A 15,136-nucleotide genomic window follows, 5' to 3' on the forward strand; every position below is an offset into this window, starting at 1 on the left:
TACCGTGAAGAGAGAAAACGAAAGGGGAAGGCCCCTATGAAGAAGAAGCCTATCAATAAGAAGCCACGTACAGTAAACACTGGCATAGTCATTACTGAGTCAGTTCAGCGAGTCCAGGAACACCGGAGGGAGCGAAGTGATAGCGAATACGCTGCCAGTGAGGAATTAGCCTCCGACAGCGATATCTCTTTGGAAGAAGAGGAGTACGCAGAACAACAGCTTCAGAATGATCATCGAGAGTTAGTCCACCCACCGGTAGAGAGACTGAGGTACCAGCGCTGGACAGTGGACCTTACTGATGATCTAGTGGAGGAGATGAAGCTTTTCGACTCGAAGGAGCTACAGAAAGCTTTCGATAGCAAGGATAAAGGGAGTAAGCAGGTGAAGAGCGGAAAGGTACTTCACATTCCTTCTTTAGATGAGTTAGGTGCCCGCGAGCAGTTTCTATCTTATTTGCACGCGTTAGGATTCGAATGGTTGTTGGAGAATGGGGATCCGAGTGTCCCGGTTAGATTAGCGAAGGAGTTTTTCACGACCTTTAGGTTTAAGGTCACCACTGATCTAGATAAGGAATGTATCAGTTTTAGGCTGTTTGGCGGAGAGATACGGATGAGCTTGATTAAGTGGACCGTGCGTCTGGGAATGTGCAGTTTAGAGGAGGCCATAGGGCCTGAGTGGAGAAGTAGGGAACGGGGAATTCCCCGCAGACATGTGGAATTTGAGCCCCAGGAAGCCTGGGAGGAGCTTACTCACCCTGATGCAGGGCAATTCCAGTCCACTATTTCCTGCTCCGTTCATTTCAACGACCCAAATTCTGCGTCTTGTACAACTTTACCTGGATTTCAACTTTACCAAATTCTGCGTCTTGTACAACTTCTCTGGTGCGCCATGCAGGGAAGGAAGTTGCATCTGGGTTTTTGGACCGCCTACCAATGCCATATAATTGCCACCCACCCAGCGAGGAACCTCACTCTCTGCCATGTCTTGGGAGTGTTCGTCAGAAACAACATCATCATCACGAAGGCCGAAGATTTATCCGACCAGATCATGGTGGATCCTCCTGGTCTTTTTGATACACCTTTGTTCGTCCGAACGAACACCGTTTACATGAGGCAGGGCACACCCCAATTCTACGCAATGGGAGAAGAAGCTATACCGACAGGGGAGATCAGCAGCAGCCAGGGAGGAATCAACGCAAGAGCAGCGTCAAGAAAGGATAGAGAAGGCTGTGGACGAGATAGCGGATGAAAACAGACAGATGAGATCAGAAATGACACGGTTAGCATCAGTAATGGAAGGGATCCTGAAGGAGTCTGCAGGACAGACGAGGCAGAGTCAGAAGCAAGAAGCTTTGGAGACGATTGTTACCAGGCTAGGGGAGGAAAACCAACGGTTGATAACAGAAATGGCCAGGATGGCGTCCGTGATAGACGAGATATTGATGGAGTTAACACAACGAGGCCAAGAGGAAGCTGTTGAACCAAGTGGCCATGGAGGCCGAGCTAATGAACCACGAGTATCTGAAGAGGTATTAACCGAGAAAAAAGAAGCCGAGCAGAAACTAGAGGCGGAACAAGAGGAAGGAGATGCCGAAGAGTCGGCAGAATCTGGGAAAAAGCAATCCGAGAATGAGGAGGAGAAACCGGTAGAACCACCTGCACCACAACCTGCCCCGCGAAGGAGCAGGAGGAACAAGTGACCACCACACCTACTGACTAGTTAGTTTTCTTTTTATTTTCAGTTTTTAGTTTTACGTATTTTAATTGTGTTTTGTTTTTTTTAGGTAGTATAATTTCTGTTTGTGCGCAAACCCCATTCATAACACTTAGCCTATTTAATAGTCTAAGTGTGAGAAGTTAAGGGTTTGTCTTTTTGGCACATGTGTTTGTGTTTTCTGTTTTCTTTTTTTTCATAAGCATATTGGCTCACACTTAGCCCATTGCATGGCCTAAGTGTGAGGAGTTTTGTAGATATGTGTGTTTTGTTTGTTGGTTTCTGTTTAGGTTTTCAAACTCTCCCACTTAGCCCATTCCATAGTCTAAGTGTGAGAAGTTTTAATTTTAATATGTTGTTTTTGTCTGTTTGTCTATGTGTCCATCATACTGGCCATTACCTTTTCCACTTAACAGCCCTATCTGAGGGCAGACACTTGTGAAGTGGGAGGGGGGATGCAATGACCAGTATGATGAATGTGTATATGTGTAGTCTGTGTTTGTGCTTGTGTTAGCGTCTTGTTAGGTCTAGTTTTTTTTTTCTTTTGTGTGTTGATTGGGCTTAAAACTCAATTGTCTTGAGCTGACGGTGAGGGGAATTGAGGGAAATAAGACATGCTAGAAAACAGAAACCACCCCCCTTAGTACCTCCTAGCCAGGATAGATGATGCGAGTATGAAAGAAAAGCCCATACTTAGAGCCAAACACGAAAGCCCTCTTAAAATGTGAGTTATAGGCTTTAAGTGGAACCACTTTCCACATGTTTAGAAAAGAAAAGAGCGGCTGCCACAAATTGCCTAGGGTGAAGTGACTGCGTGTAGTAACACAGAAGGCAGTAGGAACCCCCCCCCCCCCCAAAAAAAAAAAAAAAACCACCTTTAGAACCTCTTTTCTAACTCTTTATACCCAGATAAATACCCCTAGCCACTGGGACTGTGTGTGTGCAAGGCATGAAGCGAATGAAGCTTACTGGCTAGAAGGGTGTACAAGAAAGCAGAATCCAGCTGGACAAGAAAGTTTGGAAGAAAATTGGCCAGGGAGTCATCCAGGCCCAAAAAGAAGGTATAAGGGTGGCGAAGCCACGAGAAAGAAAAAAAAAGAGAGAAAAGATGAAGGAAAATGGTTAGAAAAATTTGGCCACAAAAAAATGAAGAAGGCATAAGGGTGGCGAAGCCACAAGAAGCTACTGACCAGTTGGAGATCAAAACCAGAAGCGCCAGCCAAGAAAAGCAACTAACCAGAGGCTCAAATGCACACAGTTCCCCCACATCAAATAAAATAGAAGTTTTTTGAACCTTAGAGCCTTAGGAACATCCACCCAAAACACCACAAACCAATAGCCCCGTTACAAGCCTTTAAGCCCTTCAGTAGCTGCACGTGAAATCTAAGTCCGAAGCAATTGTGGTTGAGCATAATGAGAGAATGCAGTCCTAACATTCCTGATGAGGTATGAGTGACTAAGTGAACCTAGTGTTTGGCCGAAAGTTTGGGCGATCTTGACGAGCGGATATACTGACTGGGAGAGAAAGGGGGGCGGCGGAAGTTCAAGGCTGTCTAAGGCCGGATTGCACCTGATCCCGAGGGGAGGGATGGTTGAAAATATAGCCCAATCTTTGTGTTTAGTCTTTCTGTGTTCGTTTATGTGTTTTTCTTTTCTGTGCTTGTTTTTGTTTTTTTTTGGTTTTCTCTTTCCGTTGTAGTCTAGGGTCTAAATTAGGATTGGGTTGGTCAGGGGAGTAACCAGGCTAGAATTCGACTTATTTCTTTTTGTTTGTTCTTTACGCTTGAGGACAAGCATGTGGTAAGTGTGAGCAGTTTGATAAGTCGTATTCTAGGCCTTGGTTACTGGTCAGTATGATGTGCAAAATTGATTATATCTGCAAAACAGTTGCTCAAAGTGTGCAGGTTAAGTGTTCTAGCCAGTAGGGAAGTTTCGGAATGTTCAGGTGAAAAAGGGCGCCAGCATGATCTTATACTGATCAGTATTCGTGCTGAAATGGCTTGATATGGAGAAGACGGATAAATGGGACGGATTACCCACAATTGAGGGCAAAGAAGTCAACTTGCAATGAGGATTTACCATAAAATCAAGGGTAAGCCTCCCTATAAAAGGAAGCCAAGAAGGAGAGGGAAAACATACACGAACACATTCACTCATTCACCACCATCTTTAGGTAGAGAGTTCTCTCGGTAATACCAGTCTTTCAGCCGTGTCCCGCTTCTTGCCTCGCCGCAGCCATGATCACCTGACGCCCAGATGTTCCCGGAGTACCAGTCATCCTTATTCCAACCAGCAAGATCATAGTTTAGGAGTTCCATCGCCCGGAGTGGCAAAACACTTTTATTTCGCTTTCGTAGTTAAATTGCTTGTTTTTCCTTACGTTGGATCTTTGTTGCTTTTGGATATTTTCTGCTTTTGAAGTACTTGTTGAAGATCCGAACGTGTTTATGCTATGAAGTTGTTTTCTGTTCAGTTTATTTCGCCGATCTCTTTTCCTTCTGCCTAGTTAGCTTAGATCTAGAGTTTCTGGTCGTTTTGAGTATCGATTCATGTGTTTCCAGTTAGTAGTCTACTTCTTCGAGTTAGCATAATCTGTTTACTTTCATTTCATAGAGGTTTGTGTCATGCAAGGTGCAGTTATGTGTTTCTTGTCTTCTTCCATGCTGATCAATAGGCGGGATTTCAGTTTCGATGTTTGATTTTCGATTTGGAATTTTTTATTGTAGATCTGTGTTCGTGAGTTATTAATCTGTATTTTTATGGTGCTGAATCTGGTTTGTTTTTCTGATTTTAGTTTGTGTTTGTTGAAGAAGATGATGTCCATATCCAAGTTTGGGACCACTTTTGCTTTTTAGATGCCTTTTGCTTTTTGTCCTTCACTTTTAGTACACCCTCCAGATCTGTCAGCCTAGTCACCACAACTACCACTTATTCTCTGCTTTTTTGTTTAGCCTTTTATAGAAACCTAGTACTTTCCGCATATTTTCTGTTCCACCGTATCCACCATAATTCCACGTACACCACTACATGTCGACCACCATTCACCCTTCCTAGTCAGTAGGACACCATCTTAATTTCCCGTCTAGGTAGAGACTCAACCCAAACGTGGTAGCTAACCAAACCATCCAGAATATCACCACAATAGTTTTAACGCACCATCTCTGTGGGATTCGACCCCTACCTTCACTATACTACCCAGTAGAAGAGGGTTGAGGAATCTTTGAAACCAGGGTCTAGGCTTAGTTAGGATTTCTATCCTGACCAGTAGGATATATCCTTGCTTGAACGACACCTACGCACCCTGCTACATCTTTCACCAGTCAAATAATCTCCCCACTTTCTCAACAATCCATCAATCACAATCATCATTCCATGTGCGACGAAAGTGTGGCCACACTATTCGCCCACGAGACCGGCCGACTAGCAAGGACGGCTCACGATCCCACCAGTGTACACAGCCTGATAGGGTTTGCGGCCCTACTCAGACCCGAATTCGTTTCACAACACAGCCATATAGCCTAACGGAGCAAGCTCGGACGAACTAGGCATCAGGCAACAATCCCATAAACAAAACATCATGGAATGACATAACAAGTTAAACCACTCTTATAATACCACATCATATTTTCGAAAAATAAAAGATTTGTAAAAGAAAGCCCACCTCTTTTCCTTGAACAATTCAATATTCACTTAAGGCAACCCTCATTCCTTGTGCTCACGCACACACAATAACCCTTGCCAAACCACAATACAAATCAGCCTTCCATCAAGTCACATTATCATGCATGTCCTATCGTTCCTTTTATCATTCTCTTAAATTACCCATCCCAACAATCATCAACATAAGGAAAACATGCCATAATATTTATCAACGTGTCACACATAATCACGTCATAAGATACATTCCTAAATCATACATGCATCATATAATTCACTCAAACTTGGCAACAAATGATATTTCCACATAACAACAAATCTGGCAGAACTGCGCGGTTGGTTTGTAAAAATCACCAAAACTCCATCCGACCTCATATGAAGCTAAAATTTGGTCACAACACAGTAGACACGTTCAAGTTCATCCAGTTAAAATGTTACACCAAAATCACGTCATTTGGTTTGTAAAAACAATAATGCAACTCTCTGGTCGGAACACAAAAATTCTGGCAGCACTGTGCAGTTCAAAATTCACCAACAATTCATCCGATGTCCAATGCGGCTGAAATTTTCACACAACTCAGAAGACACTTCAAATTTCATCTAGTTAAAAAAATTCACATCAAAAGGATGCCATTTGGTCGGTCAAATAGAAAACGAAACTTTCTGGGCGAGAATACAAGTTTCTAGCAGAATTGCACAGTCAACTTCAAAAATTTATTAAAACTTTATCTTTCGTCAAAAGGGCTGAAATTCACAAAACAGAAAACACCTTGAAGTTTACTCAGTTAAAATTTCGTGTCAAAATTCGATCGTTTGGTTGGTCAAACACCCATCGTAATTTACTGTCCGAACACCACAGTTTTCAGGCTTCACAATTTCGAAATTAGGGTTTCTTCCCCTTTTATCCAAACACAATTTTTTTTCATGCTCAGGCTTAATTAGGTTCTCACAATCACGTTCTCATATAATCACACTTCATTCACCAATGATTCATTCAAACTTCACACATATTCAATCAAAATCGCATATTCACAATTGTTCTCATACAAACACAATTTCCCACCAATTAATTATGCGATCTAAGATTCCTACACTCACAATATGCATGAAGGAATCAAGAACAAGGTTTTCAATGGTGAAGATGAGGGAAAAGATTCAATTATAACTTCTTGAATCAAAAACCAAACGGTAGAAGCAACGATTGATACGATTCGTCGGGAACTCTTTAAAATCAAACTCCAATGGATGCAAGAACAAGGATTGGAAGGAATTTTGGAGAGGATGAAGAGAGGGAGAGGAGAGTGGCGTGTGGAGAGAGGGAGAGGTTGGAGGTGGACGAAAATTTGAGGGAGAATGGGGGCTAGGGTTTAGTTTAGGTGATTAAATAGTCCTAGGTTTAATCCCATAAATAAATTAATTAATTAATTGTAGAGGAATAAAATAGAGGCCAATAAATAAAATCCCACCATTAAAAGGAAGGCAAGTTTTCAAAAATTATGGCTAGAAATTCAATAAGGAATTTATTTGGTATTTTACTTGGGGAGGAATAGATTCACAATTTAGGAAATAAAACAATGAATATTCCATAAACAAGGGAACAAAATAAATTAAATCTCCAAGTAGGAAATAATGAGGGAGGGGGCGAAAATTTTGATGGTGTGCACAAGGAAGTTATTTAAATCCTCAATTAAATAGAATAGGATTTAAATTTAGTAATTTCTTTATAGGAAAAGACTCCCATAAAATAGGCAACAATTAAATAAATTTCCACATGGAAATTAAGCCAAAAAAACCGTGTGGGGTGGAGACACAATAGAAGGAAAATATTCCCATCCCCAATTAATTTGACTTAGGTATTAATTTGGTATTGAATTGAATAAAAGGAATTCCACAAAATATGAAGCAAATATATTCTCCTCTACAAATAAGGGGGGGGGGGGGCAAAAATTGGCTTAATTAGCCACAAGGAAATAATTCAACTCTTAATTTAATTGGGGTGAGGGAATAAAATGTGGCAAGATTTAATTGGATTTAAAATAGGTAAAGGAAATCAACAAGGAACCAATTAAATCAAAGAAACTAATTCATCCTCCTAATTAAAATAGAGAATATTCGAAACTCACAAAATAATAGGTTAGAGTTCGAATTTCATGTAGCACAATTTAGGGATAATTTGATTTAGATTTAATTTGGATGAATATCCCAAAACAATTAATTAAATCCAAGAAAGAATAAAATTTCCAATAATTGGAGGGGTTGACAATAACCACTTTACTTGGCTAGAACAAGATGCATGATCTTATTTAAATTGATTTTCCCCACATTAAAATATAAATAGCACTTCATTCCAATTCCCCCATAATGATTTATTCCACATAATCAAACTCAATCACGTAGTAACAATTTAAATTTCATAAATGAAATTTCCAATCGACATATATTAAATAAAGGTCACAAAAATTTTGGGATGTTACATTAATCGAAGCTAAGAGATCGTATGAAACCTCCCGCGGCCAGTACAGACGAGGAACGGTGCATGCAGCAGAGGCACGAAGCGACGAGAAGCTGGAGGCTCGATTTGAGGAGATGGAGAAGAAGCTGCTAGAAGCAGTAGAGAAGTCCAGAGCGCCTCCACCGTCTGCTCCCAAGGAGAAGCCATATGTGCCACCACCGCCGGAGGAGCACCATTATTATTATTGCGAGTTTCCTCCTGAAGCGGAGTCGCAAACTCAGGTGAATGCTGTCGGCCATTGGAACCCAAATGGCAACTGGATCCAGGGGAAGCAGAGGGATGCTCCATGGAGAGATCATCCAAATTTCAGGTGGAGTGATCAAAGCCCAAGCCAACCGCCTCAACCATCTACACAACAGATACAACCCTCCGAAGGGCAGTCCAATTGGCCCGCACGAAATTAAGAAAGACCAAACAATGGAGGAAATAGAATGCAGGATGGTCAAGGGAATTGGTCAAGTGGCCCCCAGGGTAACTGGTCCAGTGGAGGACAGCCCAATTGGTCATGCAGACATCAAAGCCCCCAGTCAAGTAGCTCCGGGAGGCAACCAAACAATCATGTGGTGAGCTATGTTCCGCCACATCAAAGGGAAAATCAACAGCACCCAGGGAACCAACAATACTATCAGCCCCAGTATCAACCAGAGCACTATGGGACATCGGACTACCCTCAGCCTAACCACGGTGGAGGGCTCAAAGATATAACCGGCAACCCAATTAAGGTCCGGGAGAAATGATGGTTCTGCACCATCCTAATGATGCATTGCGTGAGATTCATGAGGCTCAGAAGGAGCAGAGGGCAGCGCTGGACATGCTTACAAAGCAATTATCTCAAGTCGCCATGTCGCTGGGAGAGCTGAGAGGAAACGAAGGGAAGATCCCTGCCACGGTCCAACCACCTGGGCGGAAGAACATAAGCGAAGTCTCCCCGAGATCAGGGAAGGTATACCAGTGCCCCAGCTCACCTGCGGTACCCCCAGTATCTATGCCTGGACCAAGCCAAGAAGAAGAAGGAGAGTCCAATCCCCCTGATCAAGCCAAAGGAAGAGACAAAGGAAAAGCGAAAATGGACGGCGAGACCTCAGGAGAAGGTCAATACGAGGAAATTGAGAAGGTCAAGCCCTACCCATACCGTGGAATGGTCACCAGAAAGAGAGACGCCACGATTGATGTTGCCAGTCTGTTCAAAGATGTGGAAGTCAAGGTGCCACTCTTAACGGCGTTAAAGATGCCCCGATCAGCAAATTTATTAAAGACTACCTGGCAGGAAAAGTCAATGAAGAAGGAAGGGTGGTGACAGAAGAGAATGCCTCTGCGATAATCCAGCGGAGTGATCTCCCATCAAAGAATACCGATCCAGGAATGTTCACACTCCCAATTTCTATTGGAGATATCCAAGTGGAGTACGCAATGTGCGATCTCGGGGCGTCCATCAATGTGTTGCCATATTCTATTTACAAGAAACTGGGATAGGCAAAACTCGTCGATACTGACATCATGATACAGCTGGCCGACAAATCTTGCATTCACCGGGAAGGAATTCTTGAAGATGTAATAGTGAAGGTAAATAATTTTCTGTATACAGCTGACTTCTTCGTCATCAAGATGACAGAACCAGCGGCCAAGGAGTCTAGTGGAATCCTGTTGGGAAGGTCGTTCCTGTCCACGGCCAGCACTATAATCGACGTCCGTAATGGGACGATCAGTTTGGAATTCAATGGAGAATAGTTTACATTCAATATTGACGAAGCAATGAAGAGGCCGTCGGATAGTGAAAACGTGTATTCGGTGGATGTGACCGAGCCGCTAGTGCAGGAGTATCTGGAGGAGGAATTCTTACAAAGGCAGTCACAGACTCCACCGCAGACGAAGAGGTTGAGAGAGAAGTCGCCAACTGGTATGAAGCCATGAACGTCGGCGAAATGGATGATCAAGCCATCGCGAAAGCGGTGATGGATTTCTGCGAACGACCGCGGCTAGCTGAGTCAAGTGGGATCGCTCAATTGTCTAGCCTCGAGAAGCTGCCCGATTAAGGCGCACCACTGAGAAGAGAAACTGAAGAAAATCCTCTGCCTACTGAAGTCCCGACGGCCGCAAAGGAATTGAAGCCCCTTCCAGCGTACGCCTACCTAGGGGAAGACGAAACAAAGCCAGTTATCATCAACAGTCAGTTGACCCAGGGGCAGGAAGTACTGAGGCGAAATCAGAAGGCCATATGGTGGAAGTTGACATATCTTGTGGGAATCAGCTCAGATTTATGCATGCACCATATCAGGTTGGAAGAAGGAGCTAAACCACACCATGACCAGCAACACAAACTCAACCCCAACATGAGGGAAGAGGTACTCAAGGAGATAGTCAAGATGGTCTCCATTGGAATTATCTACTCCATTCCTAATAGCAATTAGGTCAGTCCAGTTCATATGGTGCCGAAGAAGGGCGGAATCCAGGTGGTAAAGAACGAGAAGAATGAGTTGATTCCGACACGGCCCGTCACTGGGTGGAGGATGTGTATTGATTACAGGAAGTTGACGCAGCCACAAAGAAAGATCATTTCCCGTTGACATTCATTGACCAGATGCTTGAGAAGTTAGTCGGGAAACAATACTTCAGTTTCCTCGATGGATAAAGTGGTTATTTTCATATTGCAGTGAATCCAGAGGATAAAGAAAAGACCACCTTCACATGCCTCTTTGGCACCTACGCCTACAGAAGAATGCCATTTGGCCTCTGCAACGCCCCAGGCACCTTCCAAAGATGCATGATGAGCATTTTCTCTGATTTGTTAGAGGATTATATAGAGATCTTCATGGATGATTTTACCGTCTATGGGGACACATTTGATCAAGGGCTACATAGCCTAAACAGAGTGCTGGAGAGGTGCCGGCCGAAGGACCTGGTCTTAAACTTCGAGAAGTGCCATTTCATGGTCACTGAAGGCATTGTCCTGGGCCACGTGGTGTCAAGCAGAAGGATAGAGGTTGATCAAGATAAGGTGGTCGTTATTGCAAAACTCCCTTACCTAACAAATCAAAAGGAGATCAGGGCCTTCTTGGGTCATGCGGGCTTTTACAAGCAGTTTATCAATGATTTTGCGAAGATAGCCCAGCCCTTGATGACGCTACTCCTGAATGACGTGGAGTTCGAGTTTTTCGATGCCTGCAAAACAACTTTCCAGCTATTGAAGGACAGACTGATCAGTTCTCCGATCATCCGCGCCCCCGACTGGAGTCACCCTTTCGAGGTGATGTGTGATGCAATCGATTATGCAGTAGGGCGGTCCTGGGTCAAAAGATCGATGGGAAAAGCTATGTTATCTTCTATGCTTCAAAGACTCTCAATCAAGAGCAGAAGAATTACGATACGACAGAGAAGGAGATGTTGTCAGTAGTCTATGCCTTTGTGAAGTTCAGACCCTACCTGCTGGGTGCAAAGGTGATTGTCTACACAGACCATGCGACTATCAAGTATCTCCTGACTAAGAAAGAGTCAAAACCGCGCCTGATCAGATGGGTACTCTTTCTACAAGAGTTTAACTAGGAGGCGGTTGACAAGAAGGAGTCGGAGAATAGAGTGGTTGATCACCTGAGCCGAATCATGCAAGAATACAATGGGGAAGCCATCTCCGATGCCTTTCCCGAAGAGCATTTGTACCTGATCAGGTCTACGTCCACTCTGCAGTCTATTAACCAAGTTGAGAGGATAAATCAAGCTGAGCAAGGGAGATAGAACCACAAGCGGAAGGAGCCATGGTTTGCTGACATGGCCAACTATCTGGTGACAGGCGAGCTGCCCTGGAATGATGAAGTCACAAGAGCGCAAAAGCAAAAACTCAAAAGTGACTCCCGCTATTTCTACTAGGACGATCCTTATTTGTGGAAGATGGGAGCTGATCAAATCATCTGACGCTGCATACCAGAGTGGGAACAAGAGGACGTATTGGTCCACTGCCACACGCTAGCTTGTGGCGGTCATTTCGGTCTGAAGAAGACAGCAAGGAAGGTGCTTGATAGCAGGTTCTATTGGCCCTCCCTTCATAAAGACGCCTATGAGTTTTGCAAGAGATGCCCCCGATGCCAGCTGACTGGAGGAATTTCTGCTAGAGATGAGATGCCACAGATCCCCGTAGTAGTGTGTGAAATCTTCGATGTGTGGGGGATGGATTTCATGGGACCCTTCCCATCGTCGGAAGAGAATCTTTATATTCTGGTGGCAGTGGACTACGTGTCCAATTGGATAGAGGCTAAGGCGACAAGGACGTGTGAGTCCAAGGAGGTGGCAAGATTTTTAAAATCAAATATCTTTACCCGGTACGGGGTGCCACGAGACATCATCTCTGATCAAGGAACTCACTTCGTCAACCGGACCATTGAAGCTTTAATGAGAAGATACGGCGTCCACCACCGATTGTCCACGCCTTATCACCCCCAATCAAATGGCCAAGCTGAGGTGTCGATTGGAGGACACGCTCTGGGCATACAGGACCTCCTTCAAGACACCGATCAGAATGACCCCTTACCGTCTGGTATTCGGGAAAATTTGCCATTTACCTGTGGGAATCGAGCATTAAGCGTTCTGGGCCATCAAAGAGATGAATCTGAATGTTGAGGCATGTGCTGAAGAAAGGAAATTGCAGCTCCAAGAGCATGAAGAGCTCCGCCTTGACGCATACGACTCTGCAATGTGGTACAAAGAAAGGACAAAAATGTGGCATGACAAGAACCTCCGAAAGAAGGAGCTCAAGGTGGGACAGAAGGTGCTACTTTTCCAATCAAGACTCAAGTTGATGCCAGGGAAGTTAAGGTCAAGGTGGATAGGCCCCTATACCATCATCTCCATACGAGCAAATGGAGCAATAGAACTCCAAGGAAGCGACCCTGATTTGCCTTCCTTTTTGGTGAATGGGCATAGAGTGAAGCCTTACAGAGATGGAACTGAGGTATGCGTGGTGGACGACATTCCACTGCTCATGCCTAACTCTCTCCAGTGAAAGCAGGTATAAGGAATGACTGAGTATTCTTAGGTAGTCTGCTTGATCAAGCAATTGATTTCTAAACCTACAAACTGATCAAGTGACGTCCTAAGGGCACTCAGCCAATTCCTTGGTAGTTTAGTGTAAATACTTTTTCCCATTATTAATTTTAAACGCATATAAAATTGAAAATTTAAAAAAAAGGGAAGAAATTGATCAAGTGGTTATTATTTGAGTATTCATCTGGAATTACTTGTCCACTTGATCAGTTGGAATCTGGATTTAATTGGTGGGTTAATATGGTAGGCTTGACCAAGGCAGGGAAATAACAAGGCGTGCTCATTCATTGAAAAGTCGCTGAAAGGCGGAACGTCGGAGAAGGCCAATTGTTGCGTTGAAAACTTGAAGTTGAAGAAGTAGCGTATTAGGGAAGCCAAGCCAGCTGTTGTTCTGAAAAAAGCACACCGGTACTTGAAGCGTCGCACGGACACCAACAGTCTACATTTTAAATTAGAAGGGAGTTTTCTGAACCATCCTTCACTTTTCTTCCAACCGCCAACAGTACTTCTTTGTTTGCTCTCTCATTTTTCTCTCAAATTTGCAGAACCCTAGCCCAAGTTGCCACCATTTTCACAGAAAAAAAACCCCACATATATCTATGAATGAAGATCACCGAAATCATCTAGGAAACAACATCATCCAGGGACGTCGCCAGCAGAAGCGGTCGAGGACCCTCCGTACCAGCCGCAGCGGCGACACTTAAAAACCCTAGCGCCGCCGCTCCACTCCCTACAGTGGACCCGGCTTTCATGAGGCAACTAGAGAGCCTCCTTGGCAGCGTACCCGCCTAGAGGGATCCCGCGGCGGTTTACGCCACCCTCAAAGCACAACTGGGAATTCCCAGGTCTGGGAATCCCGCTCAGCCTCCCGTACCCCAAATTCCCCCACTTTCTCCTACCAGAACACAAGCTCCACCTCACTCTCCTAAATTTCTCCCCATCATTCCGCTAGTACAGTATAGTGGAGACGACTCAGACGATACAGAACATGGGGAGGCTATTGAGCAGTCTATCGCTTGTCACAACGAGGGCATATCTACACCACCGCCAGAGGAAGCGAAGTTAGAGCCGCTTGTCGGAGATACTGGTAGGGCTAGCCCTAAGCCAGAAGAGGGCACCCCTGCCCTCAACATTCCATCACCAGCGAGTGGCGGGGGTTCTAACTCTGCCCCTTTCCAAAGGCCACAACAGATAGAGGTGGTGGAGATTGACGATGATGATATGTAGGACTTTCCGCCTCTTCCCATCGATATTTTACTTCAGCAAAGGGAGGTCGACTGGAATTTTCTACACAATGTTGAGGATGAACCAGTTCCCGAGAAGGAGGCGGAGTCGCTACGTCGCCGGACGCTCCGTATGAGGCGGCTTATAGATGAAGCAGAAGCCTTGAAGGCCACTCAACCAAGGAGGGAGGAGGAGCCTCTAGACCAGAGGCCCCGCGTCGTGCGGCGCCTAGTTGATGAAGAAGAGGTTGTTGAGGACAACCACGTAAGGAAAGAAAGGAAGAGGAAGGGGAAGGAGCTTGCTCACCCTCCTCTTAAGGAAACACGCCCTGCTAGCCAGGGAGTTGTGATCAGGGACGCTGACCTGCCCGCCCTCCACTGCTGCAGGAAGAAGATGAAGGCAATGGGACTGAGAGACGTGAGCTGCGCTGGACCCGGACGTCCAAGATACAACAAGGGAGGCCTGCGTCATGCCCTGATGCTGATTACTCTAAACAATCCGTGGTCTTGACCGCAGACCTCCTCAGGCAGATGCTCGAGTTTGATAATCCCAAATGGCAGGAGGAGGTCAACCAGCAGGTGACTAAGCAAAAGCGGCTGAAGTAAGGGAAGAAGCTCCATCAACCGGCCCTAGAGACGATACAGGTCGAGGAGAGGTTTGCAGAGTACATAATCGGGATTGGGTTCGAGTGGCTCCTAGAGGTAGATGACACCCCTGTTCCTGAGGTCTTAGCCAAGGAATTCTTCACTTCTTTCCAGTTCACCGGTGACACAGACCTAGAGGCCAGGAGTGTCACGTTCTGGGTGTTTGGTCGTGGCCAACGAATGAGTTTAAATGAGTTCTCCATCCACATGGGACTCTATACAAATGCTCAAGTGGCCAATGGAGCGTGGTTTAGGTGAGACATCGGCCTCCCGAACAAGAAGCCCGACTTTAATCAGCAAGCTATCTGGAAGGCCCTTAGCCATGAACGAGCCCTAGCTTTCAAAGCCTCCGAGT

The sequence above is a fragment of the Salvia splendens genome, chromosome 9 (assembly GCF_004379255.2).
Source record: "Salvia splendens isolate huo1 chromosome 9, SspV2, whole genome shotgun sequence".
NCBI classification, from domain to species: Eukaryota; Viridiplantae; Streptophyta; class Magnoliopsida; order Lamiales; family Lamiaceae; genus Salvia; species Salvia splendens.